General features: G+C 42.9%; 1 non-coding gene across 1 annotated transcript; it reads left to right on the forward strand.

Annotated features, from left to right (window-relative positions):
• The first annotated feature begins 1,051 nt into the window (after nt 1-1,051).
• LOC132536673 (U6atac minor spliceosomal RNA) lies at nt 1,052-1,174 on the forward strand. The gene has a single exon (XR_009548160.1). It is a non-coding gene; the product is annotated as a U6atac minor spliceosomal RNA (small nuclear RNA).
• Nucleotides 1,175-6,198: the final 5,024 nt, after the last annotated feature.

Consider the following 6,198-nt stretch of genomic DNA (forward strand, 5'->3'; position numbering starts at 1 on the left):
AAGAAGGTGAATTCACGGGACTTCCAGGAAGCCTGGCCATGGAACAACTGGGACCAAATTGCCTCTCCTCTCAAAGTAAAAAGTACTACAATGAGACAAGGTGGGTCTTCTTCTTCAGATACTTTATGGCCTTACAATCAGATAGGGAGTGGTGTGCTTGCTGTGGTAGGCTTCTCTGCCTGCTTTTGGCCATATCTTCTTTTATATTATTATTTACTTTTCATTTTTAAATAAATTTCTTTATTGGGGGATTAATGGTTTGCAGCCCACAGTAAACGACAGTAGTTTGTACATGCATAAAATTTCTCAGTTTTCCTCATAGCAATTCAACCGCCACCAGGTCCTCCTCTGCCATCAAGTTCTAGTACCTGAGCCTTCCTCACCCTCCACCGCACCTGGCCCAGAGTATTTTACTTTGGTCCAATACACCAACTCCAGTCCAAGCTCTGCTTTGCATTTTCTCTTCTGTTGTTGTTTTTCAACTTCTACTATGAGTGAGATCATCCTATCTCCACACTTCTCTTGCTGGATAATCTCATTTAACATGATTCATTCAAGCTCCATCCAAGATGAAGTGAAGGTGAAGTCACCATTTTTAATAGTTGAGTAGTATTCCATTGTGTATATACCACAACTATCTCAGCCATTCATTTATTTTATTTACTTAATTAATTTGTTTATTTTTATTATTGCCCTCAGGGTTATTGCTGGGTCTCAGTGTCAACAGTATGAATCTTCAGTTCCCAGTGGCCATTATACTTTTCTTTTTTTGTCTCAGCCTCCAACAGATGGGGGGAGTTTTTTTTGCTATGAGTCTCTCTCTCTGTGTGTGTGTGTGTGTGTGTGTGTGTGTGTTTCTCTCTCTCTGTCTGTTTCTCTCTCTCTGTCTCTCTCTTTTGCCTCCAGGTGTATCAATTGGGCTGTGTGCCTGCACTATGAATCCACTGCTCCTGAGGCCTTTATTTTCGATAGGATATATATGTTTGTATATAATCTTTCTTAGTCACTCATTTGTAGTGGATACCTGGGTTGTTTAGAAGTTTGAGCTATAGTGTTGTATGAAAGGAGAGAAGGTTAGCACTCCCCTTGACAAGGATGGAAGAGGCTTCGGCCTGCAACACACATATGGTTAAGGCATTGCCACCTACTTCGTGGCATCTAACCGCCGTTTTTGGATAGGGCCCACTTTCCCGTATGCATCTCCCAATCCAAACCAAATAATATTGCATCCGCCGATCACAACCTAACCAATGCAACGATTGCCACCTCAACATGCTTCACTTCAGACTGTGTCCAGAGACTTCACGTGTGGAATGACAACCCTTCAGCTTCATTACTCGGGTGAGACCTTTCCTTTTATAGTATACTCTAATTTCATCTCAGGTAGTTCACTTTCTAACAAAGTCCCATAACCTAGATATACACCAGTTTCTGTGAGAGAGAGCTTATCTTCACACGTACCCATAAACTACAGCAAAATATATACCTGAAAGCAGAAGTACACTAGAGTTTGTAGTGAGTACCTCCCTAACACTTCCTCTCCACTATTCCAAGCTTGGGATCCATGATTGCTCAACAAATTGTTTGGCTTCGTATGTTAACTCTCTTTTCAATCACCAGGTTCCAGATGCCACCAGGATGCTGGCCAGGCTTCCCTGGATTGAAGACCCCACCAATGTGTCCTGGAGCTCAGCTTCCCCAGAGACACACCTTACTAGGGAAAGAGAGAGGCAGACTGGGAGTATGGACCGACCAGTCAACGCCCATGTTCAGCGGGGAAGCAATTACAGAAGCCAGCCCTTCTACCTTCTGCAACCCTCAACGACCCTGGGTCCATGCTCCCAGAGGGCTAGAGAATGGGAAAGCTACCATGGGAGGGGGTGGGTTATGGAGATTGGGTGGTGGGAATTGTGTGGAGTTGTACCCCTCCTACCTTATGTTTTTGTTCAGTAATCCTTTCTTAAATAAAAAATTTAAAAAAAAAGAAGTTTGAGCTATAAAAATTTTGTGCTGGTAGCAGCAGAGGTATACACAGATCATTTTGCATGAGTGTGTTTGACTTTTTTTTTTTTTTTTTAGCATATATCCCCCAGGAGAAGCATTGCCAGTTCATAGGGCAGGTGCATTTATAGTCTTCTGAGTGTTCTCCAGACTGCTCTCCAAAGGCGCTGGACCAATCTACATTCCCACCAGTAGTTCCGGAGGGTTTCTTTGCCCACAAAACTTCTCAAGAATTTGTTGTGGATTTCCATTCTGATGTATGACATACTTAAAAGGGTGAAGTAGTATTTTATTGTTGTGCTTTTTAAATATTTATAGTCTTCATTCATTTTTTGGATTGAGACCTCCAGAAATCAAGAGGAGAGGGGGAGAATGAGAGATAGACAGACAAAGAGAGAAAGACACCTGCAGACCTACTTCACCACTCATGAAGCTTTTCACCTGCAGATGGGGACTGGGGACTCGAACTTAGATCCTTGTGCATTGTAACATGTGCGTTCAATCAGGTGTGCCACCACCTGACCCATTTTTATGTTCTTTGGATAGAATCCTAGGAGGTTTTCTCTTCTTTTTGATTGAATATTTTTGTTTATTATTGCACCGAGACCTTGAGAAATTGAGAGGGGAAGGATATATATATATATATATATATATATATATATATATATATGGAGAGCGAGAGAGAAAGTGACAGAGAGACACCTGCAGCACTGCTTCATCACTCCTGAAGCTTTCCTCCTGCTGTTGGGGTCCAGGGGCAAGTGTGCTATGCCACCGTCTGGCCTCTGCAAATATATTTTTTCTTTTTTAATTTTTTTATTTATAAAAAGGAAATATTGACAAAACCATAGGATAAGAGGGGTACAGCTTCCCACAGTTCCCACCACCAGACCTCCGTATACCATCCCCTTCACTGATAGCTTTCCAATTCTTTAACCCTCTGGGAGTATGGACACAAGATCATTGTGGGATGCAGAAGGTTGAAGGTATGCTTCTATAATTGCTTCTATAATTGCTGAACATGGGCGTTGACAGGTCGATCCATACTCCCAACCTGTCTCTCTCTTTCCCTAGTGGGGAAAGGCTCTGGGGGAAGCGGAGGTCCAAGGCACATTGGTGGGGTTGTCTGTCCAGGGAAGTCTGGTCGCATCCTGCTAGCATCTGGAACCTGGTGGCTGAAAAGAGAGTTAATATACAAAGTCAAACAAATTGTTGACCAATCATGGACATAAAGGCTGAAATAGTGCAGATGAAGTGTTGGGGGGGGGTCCTCAATTTTGTAGATAGCTAGTAGGCATATTTTAGTTATATTTCAAAGGGCCTGTAGCTATGCTAGTGGTTTTTTTCTGTTTGTTTGTTTGTTTGTTTTTGCCTGTGCCTGAAATCTGATATGCAGGTGGATCCTAATTATTGTCTGGGGAGATGGTGTCATGGCTGGGAAAAGGACCAGAAAGCTGGATCAGGGAAGAGAGTAGCTTCCTAATATGGGAAAGGGAAACCACATCGATTTGATGTGATCTGGGGCTCTGCAAATATTTCTATAGAAGACAGTTCTGTCCCTGTTTTCTTTCAAGTGTCACAGCTGCCCCTGGGTTTAAAAGGAGACTGAGAACCATGCAGGACATAAGAAGTAAGCTTTTTTTTAAAAAAAAAAAATAACATCTCTTCTTTTTAGATTTGACTTATTTATTAATGAGAAACATAGGAGGAGAGAGAAAGAGCTAGACATCACTCTGGCACATGTGCAGCCAGGGTTTGAACTCAGGAACTCATGCTTGAGAGTTCAATGCTTTATCCACTGTGCCACCTCCCAGACCACAAGGAGTAAGCATTATGATGCCCATTCAGTACCCACAGGGACCGCTGTTGCCTCTGGCTGTGGATTGGTTTTGCAATGGGGGTGTGGCATTCAGGATTCATAGTGTTGGCAGATTGGTGGGAGCAAAAGCAGCGGGAACTTCAAACTGGAGCGCGCAGAACCAGAGAGGGGCGGCTTCAGGCAAACAGCCAAGGGTACATGGAAGTGGAAGCCGCCACTAATGGGCAGGTTACCTCTCAGCCTGTAGCAGTTAGGCAGTGGAGGCCCAGCTCAGACCCTGGTGGTTTCCTGACCCCTTTTGTTTCCTGTTCCTGCTTTTCCCATTTCACAGGGATTTCATACTTTCGTTCTTTGTTTCTTTTGTTTGTTTTTTCTCTTTTCCTTTCCTTTTTTTTTTTTTTTTCTTCCCTTCCAGCGTTATTGCTAGGGGCTGAGTGCCTGCACTACGAATGTGCTGCTCCGGTGGCCACATTTCTTCCGTTTTATTGCATGGGACAGAGAGAAATTGAGAGGGGAAGGCAAGGAAGAGAGGGAGAGAGAAAGAGAGGCTCCTGCAGACCTGCTTCACCACTTGTGAAATGTCCCTCCCTGAAGGTAGAGAGCCAAGGGCTGGAACCCAGATCCTCCAGCGGGTCCTTGTGTTTCCTACTATGTGCGCTTAACCTAGTGTGCCACCGCTCTGCCACTTGAACCAATTTCCCAACATCATTTGTGTAATAAGTTTTGCTTTGTCCATTTAATGTTGTTTAGACGATCTCATCCAAAGTATGTTGAGATGTGTGATGGTAGTGGTGTTGGTGTGTGTGTGTGTGTGTGTGTGTGTGTGTGTGTGTGTGTGTGTAGTGTAGTGTTTAAGGAGTTATTTCTGGCCTCTCAGTTCTATGCCACTGGTCTATTTGGCTGTTTGTGGTCTAGTACCAAGCTGTTTTGATAACAGTGACTATATTGTACTTTTTGAGGTCAGGACTCATAAAGCCTCCATTCCCCTCAAGATTGGATTGGTTGCCCTGGGTATTTTCTGTGTCTGGATACGTTTTTGTATTGTTTATTCTGCTCCCTAGCAGAAGTTTGATGGAGCCTTGAAAGGAATTGTGCTGGATCTGTATATGGCTCTGGGTATAATCATCTTTCTGACAATGTTGATAGTTCCAAGACAAAGAAATGGAAAAACCTAGTCTTTTCTTACTGGAAATGTGGTCTCCTTTTTGTGCTGTGCAAGACGGTCATCATGTTCTGGAACCTGATCATCCCCCATCACTCCTTGGCTCAGAGTCTTTTACTTTGGTACAATACACCAACTCCAGTCCAAGTTCTGCTTTGTATTTTCCCTTATTTTGTTGTTTTTCAGTTTCTCCCTATGAGTGAGATCATCCTATAGTCATCCTTCTCTTTCTGACTCATCGCACTTAAGGTGATTCATTCAAGCTCTATCCAAGAAGAGACGAGGAAAGTGAATTCACCATTTGAATAGCTGAGTAGTGTTCCATTGTGTATATATAGCACAGCATTCTCAGCCACCCATTTTTTATTTTATTTATTTTTTAATTCTTAAACTTTTATGATAGGATAGAGATGGAGGGAAATTGAGAGGGGAGAGGGAGATAGCAAGTCACAGAGACAGAGAGACACCTGTAGCCTTCCTTTACCACCCTTGAAGCTTTCCCCCTACAGATAGGAACCAGGGGCTTGAACTTGAGTTCTTGTGCACTTAAATGTGAGCACTTAATTAGGTACATCACGTCCTGGCCCCCTATTTATTTATTATTATTATTGCCATCAGGGTTGTTGCTGGGGCTTTTTGTCAGCAGTATGAATCCTCAGTTCCCAGTGGCCATTTTTCTTTTCTTTTCTTTTTTGTCTCAGCCTCCAACAGTTGGGGGAAGAATTTTTGCTGTCTCTCTCTCTCTCTCTCTCTCTCTCTCTCTCTCCCTCTCCCTCTCCCGCTCCCCTCCCCCCCCTCTCTATATATATTTACCTCCAGGTTTGTCACTGGGGCTCATTTTCTGCACTACAAATTTACTGCTCCTTAGGCCTTTTCTTTTTCTTTCAATTGTTTTGATAGTTTCTCTCTCTCCATATATATATATTACCCCCAGGTTTGTCACTGTGGCTCATTGTCAGCACTACAAATTCATTGCTCAATAGGCATTTTCTTTTTTCTTTCAATTGTTTTGATAGCTTCTCTCTATATAAGCTTTCTTAGCCGTCCATTTGATGTTAGACACTTGGGTACTTTCAAGTTTCAGCTATTACAAATAGTGCTGCTAGGAACTGAGGTATACCCAGATCTTTCTGGATAAGTGTGTTTGATTTTTTTTTTTAGGCTATATTGTCAGGAGTGGCATTGCCAGTTCATAGGGTCAGTCCATTTCTAGCCT

The sequence above is a fragment of the Erinaceus europaeus genome, unplaced genomic scaffold (assembly GCF_950295315.1).
Source record: "Erinaceus europaeus unplaced genomic scaffold, mEriEur2.1 scaffold_267, whole genome shotgun sequence".
NCBI lineage: Eukaryota > Metazoa > Chordata > Mammalia > Eulipotyphla > Erinaceidae > Erinaceus > Erinaceus europaeus.